This window comes from Malurus melanocephalus, unplaced genomic scaffold (assembly GCF_030028575.1).
Source record: "Malurus melanocephalus ecotype Western Australia unplaced genomic scaffold, MMel_1.1 scaffold_131, whole genome shotgun sequence".
Taxonomy (NCBI): Eukaryota; Metazoa; Chordata; class Aves; order Passeriformes; family Maluridae; genus Malurus; species Malurus melanocephalus.
In genome coordinates, this window is record NW_026623363.1 from 1835339 (window position 1) to 1856464 (window position 21126).

A 21126-nucleotide genomic window follows, 5' to 3' on the forward strand; every position below is an offset into this window, starting at 1 on the left:
CTGCCTTCCTAAAGCCGCTGTCGCTGCAAGTCAAAGCCCGCTTTAAAAGACCAAGGCATTAGCTGCCTGGGCTAGTGCTTCTCTGAAGTGCTTAAAGTCTGCTACCAAAGTCACCGCTGGCAAGTGCCAAGGAAATGAAGGATCTTTCACCACGGATGAACGCCTTTCAGCAGCTTGGAACTGTGGTTTTCCTTGTCGCCTTCTTGTTTGCTCCTTTCTAGAAGACTCTTCTTAATGCTGTTGCAACAGACTTYACAGACTTTGCACTTGGGGACTTCACTAATCAAATCCATAAATCTATGCATCTAAGAGTTACTGCAATAATCTTTCAGCAATAGTTCCAACAGACTCGTAACCTCTGTTACAGATGAAAGGCGAAGTCCTTGTTTTCCTGCTGAGGTGACTGGTGTATTTTTGCCTTGTTCTTTCTCAGTTATGGCACAACTGAAAACCTGTTCTCGTGGTGCTAACCTGCCACAGATTTTCAGCTGTAGAATCCCTGTGAGGGCTGGGAATCTGCCTTCCCAACTCCTCTTGTCCATACTGTTGTCAATTGTCCCTCTTTCCATGCTCCTTTGGTGGGAATCTGATTTGATTTCACTCTGCCGCCCCAATGTTGGCTGTGCTTGGGGGAGTGCTGCCATGTGAAAATCAYCAGATTTCAGTTCGAAGTGTGCTTGCAGGGGGACTGAGTCCAGGCTGACTTTGAATTGTCATGATTCCATGTCCTGACTTSCTGCTGGTGCACTAATAAATGTTAATCAGGGATCCTTGTCGCTGTACGTGGTAACACCTATTGCACAAATGCCTTAGGGTATCAGGCTAACCCAGTCTGTCGAKAAGGGGCCCTGGACATTGCCCCCTTTCTCAGGGCTCTGATCACACACTGGTCATTTGTACTTGGTAGAAGCACAAAATATGTGACTTTACCATTCAGAGAGGTGACAAAGCCACAGCAGAAAGTCAGCTGTCCCTCATAAAGCAGGTGCCTCCTGTTTTTCTGCTCTTGCTATCAAGCTACAAACTGCTGTAGGATGGCACTGGTCTTTAAAAATGGCTTCACAGTCCTGCAATCTGCTGAAAGYACAGCAATGGTAATCACTGGCTTGTGCGTAGGTCTACTCAGAGGTCTTCTCTATGTGCTTGTGCAGATGTATACAGCCAAACTTGATTAAAAGTAATAATAACTTAATAGTTTCGCATTGCAGGGCTGAGTAGGGTAAGAAAGTTGTGTATTCTRTCTCTTCAGAAACTGCCCAGCAAGAATTGATGTGCTAGTTGGAGTTCCCATATGCTGCTTGTGATGTCAGAATCAGGAGGCTGCAGGARTGAAATGGATGGCAGGGGGTTACCAAGTATTACTTTTGAAAATTAAAGGATACATGAGGAGCCCCCCTGAAAAACTGCTGGTGCAGAATCACCCCTAGGACACCAGCAAGGCACAGAGACAGCAGCTTTAGGACCAGTTTCACGAGGTGTCCTAAATGCAAGACGTAGTTGTATTTAATCCATTAGGCAAAGGGGAATACCTCCAACAAATTAGAAACATACCTTTTTTTCTGTGTGTTTGTGTGTTTGTGTGTTTGCTGGACACTGGATTTTTAAAACTTCTTTTAAAACTGTGAATAATCTGTTTCTTTTTTCAAATGATGTATTGCTGCCTCTTGCAGAGATTTGTTGAATCCTTGTTTCTGGATTCCTAATGCTCCAAGTGTTTGCCAGTCCACTTAGCYCTTMCAGGCAAGGAGGAGATGAGAGTCCMATTTTGCATCATACAAACAGCATTTGCTTTAACATGAGGGAAGAGATCTGAAGGGGGCATAGAAAAACGTAGTTGAGGCTTGGAAGATTTTAGACCTAAGAAGGGACTTACATTAAGGCTACCCAGCCCCTGGACTTAGGAAGTAAAACTGTTTGCACTGTGATCCTCTCATAGGTAGACAACAGGCAGCAGGATCAGACTTGCAGGGGACTGGGGCAATGATGTGAGAGAGCCAGCAGGAAACACCATCAATGTTTCATCTGTGGATGAGAGGAAGAGGAGCATGGTGGTTCTTCAGAGTATGGGCACTSTGTCTGCAACAGGTGACACAGGACTGGTATTGAAGGTGCTTGGAACATAAAATACAGTTTTTAGCCACTTTTAGACTCCGTTTAGAGCCATCACTGTACTAAACTTTAGTAAGTGATGTGCCAGTGGCACTGCATGCTCATCCCCCGTTCCAGGAGCCAAGCATGCTGCTGGAGGTGGGACTGGGCTTTGGCTGTCATGGTCTGAAGCTTCCTCTCTACTCAAAGTGGCATTCCTGAGTTCCTGGCCAGATTTGATTGGCCTRTTTTGATTTTCACAGTGCAGGACATGCTGAATCTCAACATTTTAGCCAGACAATTGGAAGTGTACACAGCCTCCTTCCTGCAGGAATACAGGACTCAGCTGAAATGCCTACATGAGCTTTGTTATTCAGGAAGAGGATTTGTGACCTTCTATAGCAGGAAAGAGGCAGCATTGACCTCAAGGCAGTTGAGTCATCCCACCTTGTGAAGTATGATTTTTCCCTCTTAGAAACTTAAAAATCATCCAATTTCTTGAGGAAGGTCTGTGAGTAACAGAGATAATGCTTGCTGTGGATTCAGGCAGTGTAGGTGATGCAGCAYGGGGACAGATACATGATGTGTGCCAAGGCCATATTGTAGACCTTGGTGGTAACATTTCAGATTTCTTCTGCACCACAAAAATGGGGCTTCATGAGCCAAGAGAGTGTTTGGAAGGCATTAGGTTGACACTTGGCAGCAGCAAAGAGTTTTGAATGTCATTCTCCGCCTTCTACATTTCTGGATCAGCACAATCCCAGCAGGTAGCATGCTTTCTGTGTTGGCTTTCCTGGATTGGTGCCATCGGTAGTTGTCACTTACACAGGACTCATGTATTAACAGCAAGCCCTGAGGGAAGGTAGGTTAGGTTTTAGGTATGGCATAAAGTACTCCACAATGTGACAGTGCAAATGTTGGGATAACTGCTGTGCYAAATGGTGTGGGCTTGAATTGATAGCCATTCCTTAGGTCTGGAGAACAGGAGCTGATGTCTGGCATGGGTAACAAGGAAGCTAAAGCTTTGCATAATACTGAAAAGATTTGAAAAGGATCATCTTCTTGACATCTTCTGAGTGAGGCATTGGAGAATAGAGTCTGTGTTGAGCTAGCAGTGTGGTGGAGTCGACACAAAAACTAAGGATCATGCAAAAGGTTTTGTTATGTTGTAGATTTTTTTAAATCAGTTCTGTGTCCTTTGTGCAGAGGAATTTCTACAGCTGAGACATCTGGACTTTCAGTCACTGAGAATTCTCAGTGTCTTCTTTGTCCCTTGCAGCTGAAAGACACTAAATTGAGATTGTATGACTGGGTGATAGAGAAGAGAAAAACAAAAGGAGATTGGGAATCTGAGAGTGGAACAACAAAGGATGTGTGGGAACYAATACAGCCCTCTCCATGAAGTCGTATCTGTTAATAACCTCATAGGTGGCCATGTCAGTACAAATGCTTATGTTTTATGTTTCAGCAGATCTGGTAGCTTCTCCCAAAATGACAGAATGGAGATCTTTGACACCAAAGCTGTCTTTAGCCTTGAAAGTTGAATCCACATTATGGCTTCAAAACACTCGAGTTGGCCACTATCCACTTTATTTCTGTAACAGCCTAAGGCAGCTTTTAATAATTGACCTTATTTTCACAGAATCAAAATAATTTAGATTGAAAGGGATGTTGGGACATCATCTGATCCAGCCACCTGCTCAACATGCAAATAAATGTTCTTTTATGATACTAAGATAAACAAAAAATCCATTTCAAGAAAAGAGCAAGTATTACCAATTTCCTTCAGCCTGCAGTTTGACAGTGATGAGTGATGGGGAGTCTGGATTTGTGGGGGAAACATTTAGGTAATCTTATGAGCAGGTATTATTATTATGTGTTYGAACACCTGCCTAGCTTTTAGATCTGGGAAACTGAACCAGATTGTAATTACCTTCCACACAGCACAGACAGAATTAGTAATCACTCTAGTCTCATATGGCCAAAGCTACGCCCATATGACTCCAGTGACACTACAGCTGTTTGGTATTGTGAGAGCACAATAAAGTAATGCACTGCTTCTTGCACTTTGGAAGACCTTCTAGGACCTTGCATTAAATTTACAGGGTTTAAAGCTTAGAAAATGCTGCATTTCACTTCCAAGTTGAAGGTASTTTTTGCAGAAACTTAGTCTGTCATTTATAGAAACACWTTTTAGGAGAGAAATTCATTTTCACCTGGAAGGATTTCAAGAGAAGCTGTTAAAGAAGTAWTTTTTACATATAGAAGTTTGCTAARTAAAGAATGAACACAAACAGGGAGAATCTAACTGCTGGATATACTTCCTTTCCTTCTGCTGCCTTCCCACATATTTCAGGCTCAAAATGTCCCTGTGGCAACTCTGAAAGATGTATAAATAGAAAAGAAATTTTAAATTAACCAGCTGCATATGTTTGTCCTTGCTTTTGATTCTGCAGTCACGTTGAAAAGTGCATTCCAGGGTTTGTATTTTCCCTTTTTTATTCCTGTCTCTTACCAATGCCATTCTTCTTCGCAAGCTCTTTCTGTGCACGTGTTGCAGGCATTCATCACCTTGTCATTTGGAGTGGCACTCATCTCTAAAATCATTGCTATCTGCAACCTCTTTTTGGGAAAGCCATCATGGGTTGCCTTTGTAGGCAGTGAAGCCCAGAAGGCAGTTCAGTGGACCAGAGGCAGGTTGGAGTAAGCTGAACTGTGCTCTGAATACCTTTGCTTAGGCCTTCATAGCTTGTGAAAGGGATGTGTCCACACCTGYAGAGATCTGTGTGGTGATTTCCTGTATGTGGTGATGAATGTGGCYTCACTAATGTTTAACCAGGTTGTTCATTGTCCTTCCTCTGTTCACAGTACATACACTGGTTCAGCCTCTAAAGATGTCTTCAGTGATGGAGCCATCATTCCCTGGAGGGACTGTTCACTCATCCTGAGTAGCTGCAGTCTCTAATGGCTCTCTGAGCACTCTGCTCTGCACATAAAGCTAGGCAGCAGCTTGTGACAACTGATTTCCTTTAATCAGAGAGGCTGCTTGGGCTACAGTGTCCCTACGGAATTGCATTAGAGGTTTCCTCTCTAAGTACTGTGCCTTTCAAAATTGCTTTCCAACAGCACACTGAATGGTCTAGGTGGGGAAGGGAATTTCAGCAAGCAGTCAGTCATCAATAGCATCTTGCTCTTAAGCCGAGGTAATGATGGCTAGTTTGAGTGTGCCTGCATTTTCCTCAAGTGCGTGCAGGTCTGCTCCCTAAATGCAGGTATGTATATGTGTGCAATTGCCCTCATCATGTGCAGGCAAAGCAGTAGAACAGCATGTTTATAGAAACTGTCCTTAAGAGCGATTGCCTCTTGAAGGAGCAGAGTCCATATAAGAGGAGTGGGACTGTCTCCAGCCAGCCCTGGGAGACGATGCTGAGAGCATATTGAAAAGCTGTCTTCAGCAAAAGCTTGCCAGTTTAACAACTCTGTTCACTGTTCCTATTGCACAGTGGGTTCTTTGACGCAACAGAAAGAGCTGCCTTTTTTTTTTTTTTTTTTTTTTTTTTTTTTGCTTCCTCTTAAATCCGCCTGGCCAATTTAAAGCTTGTGGATATTTCTTCCCCCTCGGGGAAAGCTTATGTGAGGATTTTCTTTTTTTAACAGTTCATTCCGTGAAACCATTTTTTTTCTTTTTTGCTGTTAGAAAATGTTGGAGCTGAACATAAGGCTTTCATTGCAGGTCAGTGACTGAACTCTTGACCAAAGCATTTAACATTTGAGTGTCGCTTTAGCAAGCACCGTAGTTCGGRAGGAAAAAGCAAGTTAATCAGGTTGTATCGTGTGAGTCCATGTCTGCCTGCTATGGAACAGGAATCTTTTTATGTCTTCAGATTCTGAGTTCTGTGCAGATGAGTTTGCAATCTTCCTTTTGTAGAGAAATGTACTGAATTAATGTTTCAGTGAGAATTGAAGTGATATCACAGTTAAGTCTATATTATCTAATTCCTGAATGTCTCTACTCCCTTAAAATTCAATAAACCATATTGTGAATTTCAAATGTAAAGTTCTTGCCTTTTTATTTTGCAAGAGTTGTCTTTTTGAGTTTTAATTTTTTTTGTTTCTTTTCTGCATACTTTACTGAGAARCATGTTATGCCTGGGYACATACTCTCTGCAGGGAAGACAGTTATTTGCTATTCTGTATTTCTTCTTAGGTTGCTATCAGGGGAACTAAGAAAGGATGTAGACATATTGTTAATGTCTCTCTTCAAGCTGTATTTGAGGTAAGGCTATTTTTTATCCTTATGTCTGAAATTAGAATATGAAGTAGATGCAGTATTTCTTTTCTTTGTAGTTACTAAGATTATCCAGTTGCTATTTGTTTTTCTGATTGATGAAATGTGTTTATACTAGTCACAAAGCTGTTCCTTGTCTATATGACAGTTTAAATCTTGTATTTTTATTTCAATATCTGCTACATTTTGCATGTTCCTATTAGCTTGTGTACTCTAGATCAATGAAAGACCTTTTTTGTAATTGCTTTGGTTTTCTCCTCCATGCTTATCACATTGTGTGGGAGTAAGTGGATTTCTTGCCCTGGGTGGGCAATTCTGATGCAAACTTTGTAAAACTGACTTTCAAATTGTTTCCACAGTGAATCACTTTCCTTATAAAAGGATGACTTTTATGGTAATGTTTAACTTGAGCAGAATTGTTTTCAAATGTATACAATATATTTTTCATGTATTCTTTCTTAACAGCAGTCCAAATAAAATAGACAAATAGTTACTCATATCAAGCTGTTTACTTCCTTGTCCACTTACTGTTGYCTCTTAGAGGAGGTATATTAGCTTCAAAAGGTTAAATCATTATTTATGAGCATGAGAATAGCTGAAAGGTGTCACTGCAACATTGCCCAATGCAACTGCATTGAAAATGAAATTTGTATGGGAAACCACTGTTGTTATGATTAGTGCATAGGGAATTAGAAAATACTACTTCCTGTTCATATTTCTTTTCAAGCAATTTAAGAGCTTACCATTCAAGGGAGGTCGATTTTTCTTTTACCCTTTTCTGTATCAATTCCAGATTTTTGCACATGCTTTCCATAATTTTATCATTATTTAAATCAGTCCATCTGAATATTTGGGAAGGGGAGTCTGCATGTTTTAAGACAGACATGCTGTACTGCAGGTCCAGAAACACTTTTGATTTAGCAAAATGTTTTAAATCTATCTTGTTTGGTTCCTCACATCTCTGAAACTGTTTGGTGTTCGAATTACACCTCGTGTTAGCTGCATTCAGAAGATGTCTTTTAACAGTTTGTGGAGAGGTTTTTCACTTGGGATGGGTAGGGAATGATGGGAGTAGATTAACAAAGTTACAGTAAATGGTTTTTAATTTTATAGAACAAAAATATTTACTACTATAAGCATTTACAATACTCAAATGAAYAAATTAATTCAAAGGTGTTTAAAACCCAATTGAGGCTTAACTTTCTTTAATCAACATTATAACAAATACTTTTCTGTCATTTTTTTTTTTTTTGAGTCATAAGCCCATATTTCGTCACAGTGCAAATACACACTTTATGTCTGCAGCCGGTTTTCTACTGTCAAAAAAAAATCTCCCTGCACCCCTTCCCTTCTGATCTCTATTTTGTAAGGTGGCCAGTCCTGCTTTKCAAAGACAACCTTATCAGAATCCCACCATTATGTGTTGACATTTCTATAGACATTACTTTGCCAGAAAACATGAATGGGAAAGGATAAGTGATGTGCATGCCTTCATGTGTTCTTTGGGATCTTTGGAGCAGAAGCAATATCTTACTGGATTCCATTCTTCTTGCTTCCCAACAGTTACTGGAAGGTATTTGTTTCACCTGATGTTTGTAGTGTCAGCTTTCTACTTAGTCAATGTAACAGAGCTCATGGCTTGCTGTATTTCTCCTTGCTTGCCCTGAACAATGTCAGGTTCACTGGGTGCTTGTGTATTACCCTTGTGACCTGGTCTGTGGCTTGCCATGGCCTTCCTAAGGAAAGGCTAGTTAGTCTAACATGCACAATTCAAGACAAGTTAAGAGGAAATGCTATGAGCTTTTGTTTGTTACAGTTAAAATCAGCAATGGAATTAGAAATACTTATGCAAGATATAGAMAAAAAGCATAAGCCAAAAATACTTAACCTATTTATTTCTAGCTTCTGTTTTCTTTTACCCCATCCTACTGATCTTTTCCTCTTCTGACAAAATTTTTGTGTTTACATGTAGCTTACCTTTCAGGTTACATCAATTGGAAAAAGCCTACTCACAAGCCTCCATCAGTTAGTTGTGCTCTAGTGAGAGAAAGCTCCATCACACCACATCTTTGGTCACACCAGCACACCTCAGGTCATTTTCCAATTCTTGAAGAAATTTTCATTTTTTCTTTAGTTGCACTACGAAAGTTTTCAGACAGTGCAGTGTTAATCTTTCATCCCCAAACTATTATGTCTATTCAGATAAGGTGTCATAATTTTTCTTAATGATTTCCCTGTTAGAGAATGACAGATATCTTTATTAGTGTATGTGTTGCCTTCTTATACTTCACTGRTTAGTCAAAAGAGGAGTAAATGTCTTCACTTCCATTTGGGACCTAGTTTTCAGAAAAAAATGCCTTCATGGTGAGCTGTATTCTCTACCAATGAGAATTAACAATTAACATATACAATGTTGTGCAGAGTTCTGGCTTTCTTCTGATACGGAGGCAGAAATTTGGTTGTCAGAAGATAGCAGAGAGCTGTGTATTACTSTTTGAGGATGGGCCCACTGAAATAGGTGACAAGACTTTTTTTTCTCTTTTTTTAAGGCACAAGGATAGCTCCTCAGTTTTAGAGTAGTTACACTTGTGGATTCTGTTTTCGGGTTCATCACCAATGGCTTTATCTGTTTTAGGCTAAATTGTACTATGCTGACTCAGTTTCACACCAAGCACCCTTAGAGCCAATGGGAATGTTCTTAAGAGTACATTAGCATTGAACATTATTTAAGGACCATCTAGTCAGGGATGTCRTCCACTAGATCAGGTTGCATTGCCTTGCTAACAGAGAAACATAATTCAGTCACTTGGACATTGGCATCATCCTCCTAGGGTAACAGAACAGTGATAGAAACTCTACTAATGTTCAATCCTCAGGACTTTTTTTTCCTTTTTCCTCTCCATTGTGTGTCTGTGGTTTGGCAATTTACTGGCAAGAAGACATGGAACAATATGCACTCCAGCAACCTTGGAACAGTGTGCAGATAACCCTGGGAATTGTTTCTACTGGATATAGTTGAGGTAGCCAGAGGTTTCTGGCCTGCTGCTTCTTAAAAGACTTTTTTTTATAGCCGAGGCTATAAATAGTTGACAGTTCTTAAATTGAATATTTCCCTCTTCCTTTCAAGGATAAGAAACTAGATCAAACTTTTCAAAGCTGAAAGTCTGCAGCCCAATATATCTATTAATCATCTGCTTATAATGTTGCTCAAATTTTGAGGCAATTCTCTTCTTTTTCCTGTTTTGTGTATGGTAGAAAGACYCACACAGAATCTTGCCAGTGGGCTTGTGGCAGAACCAGAAGTTGGATTTAAGTCTCCTGTATTTAATCTCAGAGCTTTGCCTACTAGATTATATTTGATTGTATAACCATATTTAGAAATAAAAATCACTTAGTTTTCAAAACAGTTGAGCCATCTGTAACTCCACCTGGTTTACTAAATGATAATTTATTTTGGCTTAATGAAGAATTACAGACCAAAATATTCAAGCCACAGGAGTGATTGAATATCCAGGCWCTCCAGGCACATGCACTAAGCTGACAGCTTCAAAGAGTTTCAGATTACTTAGACCAGTACTGATGGTCACTGGTTTGTGTTGCACTCACATCTTTTGCTGGGTTGCAAAGGGTGAAAGGCAAGATGTTGTGTCACTCGTGGTGCCATTTCTGCTAGCAAGGTGGTGCTTCAACTACATCTAGGAGGGCTTACAAGACAGAATATTTCAGTCTTAAAAGCGGGAATTAGTCCTTGTATAATTTTAAGATTTTTTTTTCAGCATTTCCCCCTATGAATTGATTTTGTAGAAGATGGTTATGAAAGTGCTGGTCATGCTGATCAGAGTTAGATAGAGCTACATGTGCCAGTGGTAATCACTCAGTGAACCAAGTGGCTTCCAGTTTTGAAAGATGCATAGTGTTCATTTTTATTTTTTAGTTTTTGTAGCCAGTCACCTAACCCTTGGTAGGACAGTTAGATTTTAATTTGCCCAGACCAGAGTACATCTATATTTGGGTTCTTTGTATTCATGTATCCTACAATTGATATTTTCATTATTAGAATGACCACATAGGTACTGACTTCTTTCACAGAGGGAAATACTGAGTTGTATTCATTTTGAAAGGAGGAGCTTTACATCAAATAGTCTTTCCCATATGTACTTTTAATGTGGAGCCAGTATTTCAGAAAAGCATTCCTTTTCAGTTACAATAGCCTGAAAAGAGAGGTAACAGCTTTGAAACATTCTTTTAATAGGAAACGTTGTATTATTTGCAAGAAAGTGAAGCCTCTTGATTTCAGGCAAGAGATTTYAAATAAACTTGGGGAAAACTTGTAAAAACCTATTAGCAAAATATACAGTGGTGTGTATGGTGAATCATATTACCTGCACTATTWTTTTCTCATCAGACTGCTCTTAATTAAAAAAAATTATCTGAGGGGAATATGTAACACATCATAATATTACATCTAATTCTAGCAATATTTTGGATTAATGAATTTATTGTGAAAGTAGTGGTTACTAGCTTAGAAACTGATATAGAGATTTGTTTGAGCCACAAGGACAGAAACCATGTCACTGACCTTTCAATTTGCAGGATAGTGTAAGGTGATCCTTTGATATAAAAGTCAGTGGTGAAGTTTTCTCATAATTAATTGAACCATGTATATAAATTTATGAATTAATAAGCTATTCCAAAAAAATCCCGACTTTCTCTGAAAATTGTTCAGGAAATGAACAGCACTTATGTAATGTAAAAGGAATGAAAGGAAAATTTCTCAGCATTACAGAAAGGAAAATAAAGTTTCACTCTAAAATCCTTAGCAACTAACTACACTAAGAAACTCTACCATTGCAAGTCTAAGGTACATGCAAAACTTTTTAAGATTACATCCCGGAACCTCTTAAAAGTATTGTCATAAATTGATAGCTCTAGTTTTCAGATGGGGACAAAAAATGTTTAGAATTCTACGTGCATGAAGGTTTGCATATGTCCAGTGTGATTTAGACTTCATTTCTCTCCCTTGCTATTGGATCTGCTTTTTGATATGACAGCCAGGTAGAAGAAGCTGAAGAACGTTGCTGTAACATATCTTGTTTGCAATTCCAGGGAGTGGCAGGAGAGGCAGAGCTATGTGGAATGCCTGGACGTGCCTTGTACTCCAGCTGCAGGGAGTATGTGGGAAGCAGAGCATTTCCATTTCACCAAAGCACSTCTTACACTGGGTTGCTGGTTCTTCCTGGTTAGCACAGGTGGGCAAGTGAGCCACAGCCAAGGAAAATGTAAGCTTTTTTAAGAGATTTTACAGACATATGTGATAGAATTTTTCCAGTAAGTCCAGGGCCGTAATTTTCTTACCCTTCTTTGCAGTTTGTCTGCTTGAGTTGGTGACAAAGGTCTCATCTGGTGGTAAAGCTTTCAGTTTTCCTAGGGTACTTGTTCATTTCTCATATTCTGATTAGAATCTTTTTGGCTATGAACTACTAAAAAKTCAAAGCTTCAGAGCCCAAGTCAAAAAACTTGTCTGGCAACTATTTAGTAATCTTGTAAACCTATTAAAGTCAAGAGCAAAAGAGACACATTGATGTAGATTAGAGTTATGAATTAGGATTTAAAATAAAATCTCAGTTTTACCTCTTTCCTAGGAGAAAGGAGCCTGTAAAATACCTTTTAAAAGGCTTTGCATCTCTGTTGAAACACTCTGGCATTTTGCTTTATTTGTTTTCTAACCTCTGTCATTGGTATCAAGGATTTTCACTTGTTTAATATTGCAYTATAATTTCATGCATCTCCAGCATGGCCTTTATGTGGGTCACATATTCCTCGTCCTCCTTGTATTGGTCTAGGATTTCCAATTATTTCCATATTCATTGAGTTCAGTCACTACACAGCCAATTGAAACAGCCAGGCTGCTCAATGTCTTTTCCACTCCAGGAGTAATTTAATCAGGGAGTGACTGCATTATTTTTTCAGAGAGCTGAGCTGTGCATGCCAGGTGATCTGCAGCGGAGAACAGCATCATTATTAAAAGGCTTAGACATTCCATGCCATTTTGTGCTTCTGCGACTTGTAGTGCAGCTAACGGTACCGTCCTGATGTTTTTTCTAATATGCATGATTCAAATGTAGTCAGTTAGAGGACGTAGGAAAGAGGATGGATGAATCCAGGGGGCTGTATTTATGCTGTATGAGACTGACTTTCAAAGATGTTGGGACCGTGAGATTCTTCATCACTGCTRTGTTTGTTTCACAGAAGTGCTGGTACTCAGACTTGAGTTCAGTGTCTTGTTAAGCTTCCTTGACTGAGTTTGCATCATAGTCAGTGAAGAGAAGAAGCCACAGCAAGTTATTTCATCTTATTTACATATCTATTTCTGTTTGTTTTCATCATTGTATCTAAATGCATAATACAGTGGGCATCATCATTGTCTTTGCCACAGCTGGAAATATCACAAAGACAGGGAAATTACTTTCACAGGTCATCTTACCTTTGTGAAGGAGACTTGGCTTCCATACACTGCTGTTCAGTCCTATAACACGATGACAAATATATCTATAATCCAGGAATTGGTCAGGGCTATCTTCCAGACCAGTTTACAGATTCTTTTGCCTTTGGAAAGATACTGGAACCTGCACATGGTGACCTAGAAAGTACAGTAGTGTTTTGGAAAGGTTCTGATGTGCTGCATTCTAATCAACTCAATGCACTGAGAGAGCTTTTGCTCTTCTTTACGGTGTCCTTTTGTTTTTACTTTCATGGGCTTTTTTCAAGACAGGACTTATTTCCCTGTTTGAAGGTTGAAGTATACTTTTGCCTGCTAAATGATACAGCTTCGGGGCTGTTGCTSATAGGAACACACTTCCTACTAAACATTTGGTCTTCATTGAACTGATGTGTATGGTCAGTAGTTCAAGGCAAAAAAATCAGATCTCTTAGGACTGAGACAACAAAGCATTGAAGCGTGTTTTTTATATGAAGTGAGAAAAGCAGACAAGAACTATCCACAACCCTTTACTGATACTTTTTATATTGCATGGGGCAATTTTCATTCAGCTATGCCTATTTTCTGGCTGAATCTGTATTTGTTTTCCTTGGATACTGTGTATTTTTCTTAACTTTGATCTGTTTTCATTTTTGAATCATATTTCATTTTGCTGGTGATCCAGTTCTTGCATTCCTCACAATTGTATTTCAAGACAGAGGAGAAGGATTTCCAAATTACTTTTTTTTTTCCGATCAGAAAGTAGGTATGATATGAAAACTTATCAGTAGAGAAGGTTTGTTGCAATTCACAGGGGAAAAAACAGCTGATGTCTCTGTGTTATGATATCTATGTGAAAATTAAGGCCTGAGTCTGCATTTGATTCCACATAAGATGCAGCTAGAATTGGATTTTTGCCAGTCTCCAAGCTAAAACTGACATGRAGCTGCCTTTGTTTTCACAAGTTCCCCAAATACTTGTTTTAAAATTAATCCAGATGAGGTGATACAGGAGGTAATACAGAAKTGAAAAGCTTCCATCTTGCCCATTGTGTAATTCATCAAGCCTAGGATACCAAACTGGGCTGTATATTTCAMCACTGTGATATATTGACAATATTGTCAATACCGCACTTTTATGTTCTCATTTATTGAATAATCCTATTTAATGCCCAGAAATGTCAATTTATTCTGAAACCTGGTAKGTCCCACTGATTGAATTTTGACTTCTGCTGAGACAAGTCAGCAATTTTATGTTGTTGGTATGTTTCTGCCTTTTTTGTGCTTCATACTTTGTGTCCTCTACCTGCCTCCAGAACACAGTCTCTTATGCTGAATGTCTGCTTTGGTCCAGGTTTACACCAAGTGGACAGGTCCCTTTTAGGTTGGCCTAAGTTGTGATGTACTTACCTCAGTAATTTTCATCTTTCCTCAGGAATTTCATCATGTGCAGTCCTGGCAGCCTGTACTTCACGACTCTTTCCAGGGTTCACTTGACTTCTCCTATTTTTTCCTCTGTCTTGATGTTTGATTAGTTTGATATGTTTTATGTGACTGTATTGTGATGCTAACTGTTATCTCTGCATAATCCATGCAGACTGACATTTGATTTTCAGTGGAATAATAACTGGGGAAGAGAGCTGGTTTGTCTTCACAAATATTTGATTTAGCTACAACATATATTGTCATATTTTACCATTGTAATTTGTGCAAGGATAGTCTGGAAACCTTCTGAAAGATAGAAAATAATAATCAATTCCTATGCCATGATGCTGGCGTTCTTGGCAAAGCAGTGCAGGTATGTGCCATGGACTTGAGCTTCCACATGTTGGAAGAAAACACAGTGAGGCTGACAGAGATTAAAGAGGTAACACTGATAACCTCTAAGGAACTGGGAAGTTCCTCTTCAGTTCCTGGAGATTTTTAGAGATGTTTCTTGTTCCCTGTTCCAGGAGCTCAGTTAGGAGTCCAGAATGCTGAGCTAAGGTGTGCTTTTGGCCAGAGAGCAAGTGCAAATCTGTGCCAGAAATTTCCTCAGAGAACGATTCTTCCATATGGCTTGTGGGAGATATCTAGGCTATGCTTTGACCTTGTATTTCAGGCTCTGTTGCTGCTCTCCATGGCAATGGGAACATAAGTGGGGGAATGCTGGTGGTAAATTAGCACTGATACCTTTAATTCAACTGCATCATCGGACAGGTGACTGGGTGTCTGAACTGCAGAGCTATGGGCCTGGGAGRGAGGCAGACAGTCAAAAGAGTGTGGGAAGGCAGAAACTCAGATGACAGCACCTGCCTTGGGTCAGAGAGAAGGACTAAACTTTCTAAGATGAAGATAATTAAGGATGTGTCTTTTTTGATGCTGGCTCTTTTTTCTTCCACCCTGGTTTATTAATTTCCTGTAAACAAATAAAATATGTTCTCTTATTGGTGTAGCTTGGCTGAGTCACTACATTTCATAACAGTTAGAAGTGCCCAGAAAATTTATTGTAGCTGGATTCAGGCCCATTGGGACTTGCTAAATATACTTGGTGGAAAGAGCAATGGTGAGAGCTTTGCAACCCAGCCTACCTTCAGGAAGAACAAAAGCTGAGGGTCCCTTGCTGGTAGAGGCTTCACAGGGAAAACAAGAGAGTAAATGGAGTAAGGCTGCCCATGYACTCATCATTCCTTCCTGAGAAGAGGTGTGGTTCTTGTTCAGGCCCTGTTGAGCTCTCTAAGGCTCTCTTGATGTTCTCTGCAGATATGTACATCTTGAACATGTGGGGAGTTTKGTTTTGTTGGGGTTTTTTTCCTATATGCATTTCAGAATCCAAGCCAGTTGCTAAAGCTGCTTCCCTTCAGCAAAACCGCTTCAAACCATGTTGAGGTTTTGTGGGTCTTTGTAGCTGCAAACCTACTCACAGCCAATTTCCTCACATTACAAGATTATTTTAGCAACTTAATGATTCTAAGTGGTTCCACAAATGCCTTCATCTTTTGTCTYCACTTGTTTACTCCTCACTTCTTTCTTCTAAACATGTTTTCCCAGCAAAGCGAGTCCTGTACTCCAACAAAGGTGTATCAATGCTGATGCAGCAGACTGGAGGAATGCTTAAGGACAGCACAATCTACAATTTAACCCAGTCCTTTCTGATTCCTAGGATGAAGGTTTCAGGTTGAAACACAGTGGTTTGTGTTTTCACAACTATATTGTTTCTTTGCCTGCAGGTTTGAGCATTACTTATCAACAGTCAGAGCCTGCAAACAGCCTTGATGCATTAGGAAATGTAGGTTGTGCTGCTGGTTTGCTTTGAGTATAAATGTCTTCTTGGCAAATGATCTGATACACTAAGTTTTTAAGTTGATTGCTGAGCTTAAATGGTGTAGGCTGAGTAGTGAATTTTAAAGTTTGTGTTTCTGTTCTTTAGTGACCCTGTGCWCGTGATGTGACGGTGCAAACCACCTCTGAATCTCCTTTTGCATGTTAAGTTACAGTGTATGTGCTGAGTTAATCAGAGGGATTTGACATTTTGATATTGAATAGATAAACTAAGGGAAAAAAATGTTATCGTAATTTTCAATGAAGCCAGGGCATGGACAGGTTGTGGTGGTGCATCCCCAACCCCCCCATTCCTTTCCAGGCTGATTTTCTGGGCAATCTCAAGCACTCTTATTCGGGACACTGGAATAACTAATGGCTCCTGGCTATGCCATCTGGTTAAATGGTYTACTTGTAATGTTCATGAACAGCAGTTTCTGCTACTGTACTCATGTTTTGGACTGACAAAATGCTTTACAAAGAATCAGCACTGATTGACATCCTGCAGATAATACTGTTCTGTGCCTTGCAAAGAACTTTTTATTTTCTTTAAAATAAAACTACAACTTTCACAAAAATCATTATGACACTGGTAATAATTTTAGTTTTTTCATTTAGGTGACACATAGATACTCCTTGCAATTTTTTTTTTCTTCCAGGTGATTTGGGAAATAAGACAAATCCAAAGTGTCCTGTTCCCCAATCACAATGGCATTCCAGAATAACAGGARAAAAATATTGAGAACATGCCTGCTTACAGTGGGAGAAGTAGCAAAATGTAACAAAATGTATCCAGCTATAAGGCTCTCAAAATAATTTTAATGTTGTGTCTGCACCCTTGAAATCTACCAAGGAGCCATAGGCATAAAATCAGGCGTKTGAAAAGGCTTTCCATCTGTACAGCTGACTTGCTTTTAGTAAGACATTAAAATTTGTAAATTCTAACTAATTTGATTTCTCAGTAGTTATTGAAGTCAACTATGTGACTTCATCATGTTATCTGACATTATTATACATAGGTATTAATAGGTTATTAATTATTAATTATTAATAGGTATTAATTAATAAACTGTAGTGTCAGTAATCCTGATATTATTTCTTTGAATACAAGTATTTTGTCTACAGCACAGGTAAGTGTATCTTGATGGTTTTCAGTTACTGTAGAACTAATACTACACATTGCTACACATTCTTCTAGTATCATGTCATCATTACCTTAACTCATTGTGGAACTTCCCTGTTTCAAAGGGAAAAAAAATTACCATCCCAGTAATATCCTTTTTGTGAGATTGCCTTTTTTATTGTTACATGTTTCTGTATTGCTAATGAAATGCAAAGTTTAGCTCTACTTTCACAGTGCACCATTTGCTTTTAGCAAGCCCTGAGTTTTAAGTAGTCTGACTGTKCACTGTTTTAGTTGTGTGAGAAACTTCATCTAGTTCCCTCATTGCTACACTGGTGAAAAATGTGTCCTTTAGACAGTGTGTCCTTTACACAGCTTTCTCAGTGTTCCCAGGGATGGATGCAGTGTTTCCAGCTGAGATTGAGCAGGTGTTTATTACACCAGGAAATGGCCATGCTGGAGTCTTCAAAATCATGCACTTCTGGTGTAGAAAGTTTTTAAACTGTACAACTGGGCTGTCTTCTGAAGGTGTGGTGGAAGAATTTTCTCATAATTTTGTGATTTTTTTTGTCAGCTTTGCAAACTGAAATGGATCAAGCCTGAGTACTGACCTGTCAAATGAGTATAGCCTGTGTTTCGCAGTGTTGTGCCAAAGGGTGGATTTGAGCTGAGAGATGGCTGTGTTTTGCCAGTGGTTTGGAGCATGCCAAACTTTAACTTTGTTTAACTTTGTTTAACTTTATTTCTTTGCAGGCCATAAAATGTGCTGCTAACAAATACTCTATTGCATGAGCCTCTAGTGCAGTGTGTACTCAGAGAAAGACTTTCAGATTGAATTACTCTGGAAAAGGAGACAGTCTAAAAGTCTTCCTACCCATTACAGTGAGTTGTCTTTCCTTTTGCCCCCTTTGGCTGGACACTAGGGACCCATACYTAGAGAGACTTCCATGTGCCATTCAGCATCTGAGGAAGTCACTTCTCAGTTGCCCCTCTTGTCTCCCTTCAGGTGGTGAATCCTATTCTGGCTGTGCTAATGGATGTAGAAGGCCCATCCATGGGWTTTTTATGTATAGCTATACTCCTTAAACCACAGTTTTCTGTTCATAAAGGAGAAYGTGCTTGGACGGAGTGAATTTTGTGGAGCATCTCTTCTGGAAGTGGCGGAGTGCGTAGAGCCTCCACCCAGCAAATGGTACACACATCRAAATAGTCATCCTGGGGGTGTACCCTTCTCAAAAGAAGGATATGCAAAATGATGCCGTAAGATCACAGCCAAGGTATTTGCCTCACATTTGCTCCTCAAATTCCTCCTAGATGCTCCTATGTGACAGATTCATGTGAAATTCCAGATCTGTTGAGAGATGAGGAACCTCACTCAATCTTTGTTAAAATCTTTGTAGCTGCAACATATGCACAGTATTTAGTTATAGGCTCCTAATTTTAAATGCTGTATGAGATTCCACAGTTCTAATTTCAAGATGTTTACCATTTTCTTACCCTTTTTTTCTCTGGGCTGGAGTCATAGTTTGTACCATAAAGTTTCCAGGCTGATTGCCAGCACTAATGTGTCATTTCAGTAGAGCAGCCAAGCTGGTTCTGCCAGGGCCTCCGAAATGGCCTGCACATCTGTTAGGGTGAGAGAAGAAGCTATAGGCCACCATCTGGTATTTGATGCCTTGCTGTCACAACAGATTTCACTGGGGGCCCAACTGGACCTGACTTAAAGTGTTGAACAGCAAAGAACACCCTTGTTCTGGAGAGGTTTGCAGTGGGGAGATAGAAAATGAGTACAAAGAACACCTAAAGAGTGTTCAAAGAGAGCTAGGAAACTGTTAGTTGGCATCTGGAGCAGACCCCACTGCCTGAGAGCCTGGACATTCTCAAGGGAATACAGCAAGACCCCAYGTAGAGCTGTTGGCTCCAACATCACTGATAATGACAGCAATATTTGCCTCTGGAAGTTGGGATTAAATTGCCTTATTTCTGTCTGTTTGAAATAGATTCTTACCATCTTTTTTCTTTTATCCATAGATTACTTTTATATCGACATGCCCCATTTTACTGTTCTAAGAGCTTCTCAAAGGATTGCTATTTTTAGACTTGTAATAATGGATGTATGCATGACTCTTCAGMTGGCAAGCAGCTTGTTAACTCAGACTTGGTGTCTTTTTTTATATATTTCAAGTCAACTGTACATTTTGAGGTAGAATACCTGAGATAAAGCAGGAGCAGGTGTATAAAACCAAAGGGGAGGTGGRGAACATCTGTTTTTTGTTATATTATTTCCTTCTTGTGCTGAGTGCATCTTGGATGCATTGGACTTGCTGGAGATATGCTGAGCTATTGCACTGCACAGGTTGACTGATGTCCTGTAATCCTGTAAAATTGACTGAAGTTAGAAATAAAATGAATAAACAGTAGGACACTGGATTAGTCTTACAGGGGGCAAGTTGCTGTGTAAAAGCTGTCAGGAGGGCTCCCACTCCCTGGCATGTTAGGTCTGTTGATTTGTAGTTTYCTGCAGTAAGGAACACATTGTAATTATGTAAAATAAGTTAATTGGTGCTGTGCWATGACAGCCCTTCAGTAAAATAATCATGTGGACCAGGTGGTTTGGGGAAACAGTTTCCCCAGTCACCCACAGACACCTAACAACGTAGGGAGCTAAGTTAGCCACATAAATTCCCTGGGCTCCCAGCAGGAATGTGGGAAGATGGGGTCTGGGAGATAATCAGTAGGTAAGGGCAGGAGCCTGACCTTAGGTAATGTGAGAAGATCTCTCAGCATGCATATCTCTTACAGTAAGCAAGGGAGAGTTCTGCCTATGATTGTCTATAAGATAATGATGTTCTTTGAACTYTCCAGTTATTTACATAGAATACAACTTTTCTTTGTCATTTTTGACTACAAGTTAATAGAATCAAGTGAAGTACTAATCAAGAAGAGTAGCTATTGGAAATGGTTCTCCTCTTTCAGAAGCAGCTAAAAGTAGTACCTAAACATGTAGTATCATGAGAATTCTCTGACAAGGAGATGGAAAATTACTGGTTTTGAAGAAATGGAGGGTCAAAATAATGGTAAAAATCCAGAGGAATAATAAAGTAACATTTCCCAAACCGGAGAATTGTTTCTTGTGCTTATCTGCTACAAAATACAAACTTATGCTTAGGAAATAGATAGATCATCAAAATCACAAACATTAAAAATATTTCTCTGCTATACAAAATCTATTTTCAATTTCCATAGCATTTGGTATCCTCTAAGATATGCAATGTAAACCATTAAATGGATAGCTGATGCCATCTCCTCTATCAGGCAACCTTTCTTATCTGTAATTTCCTTTAAAAACATAGGGATTTCCCTCGGTTTCTCCAGTTTCACTGAGTTTTTGTCATGCTTTCAATGMAAAGTCAATCCAAATTTGTTGTTAAGCGTACATTCCAGAAGAGAGAATTAAATCACCAAAATCCCCTGTGCATGTTCTAACAGTGCTTAAAAGTTCTCCCTCTATGTGAGTTTTGTTTAAGCCAGGTTTGACTTGCTTTATATCACTTGATTCACATCCACATGCTGACACCATTTGCTCATATTTCATTCTTTCCTGTAAGAACTTTCAGCTGTTGTTTTCCAACTAACATGTTCCACCAACAGTTACTTTCCTTCCTCTTTTAGACAAAAGGCTGTTAAATTCTCTTGACATTTGTCCTTAAGATGCCAGTCCTGGAAAACTCTGCCTGTTATTTTGACTGCATTTGAGAAAATGAGATGCTTTCACATTCATAGGAGAACATTTTTCTTTTAGGGACCAATAAACTATTTGTAGTGAGACATTTCATTGCTGTTTCTAATA

General features: G+C 39.4%; 1 protein-coding gene across 1 annotated transcript in view; it reads left to right on the plus strand.

The window, feature by feature from the left end:
- The first annotated feature begins 5681 nt into the window (after positions 1-5681).
- The window catches only part of CSGALNACT1 (chondroitin sulfate N-acetylgalactosaminyltransferase 1), a 38858-nt gene continuing 23413 nt past the window's right edge, over positions 5682-21126 (plus strand). Inside the window, exons 1-2 of the mRNA XM_057370750.1 lie at positions 5682-5821; positions 6296-6364. The gene's annotated coding sequence lies outside the window, so the exon portion shown is untranslated. The remainder of the gene's footprint in view (positions 5822-6295; positions 6365-21126) is intronic.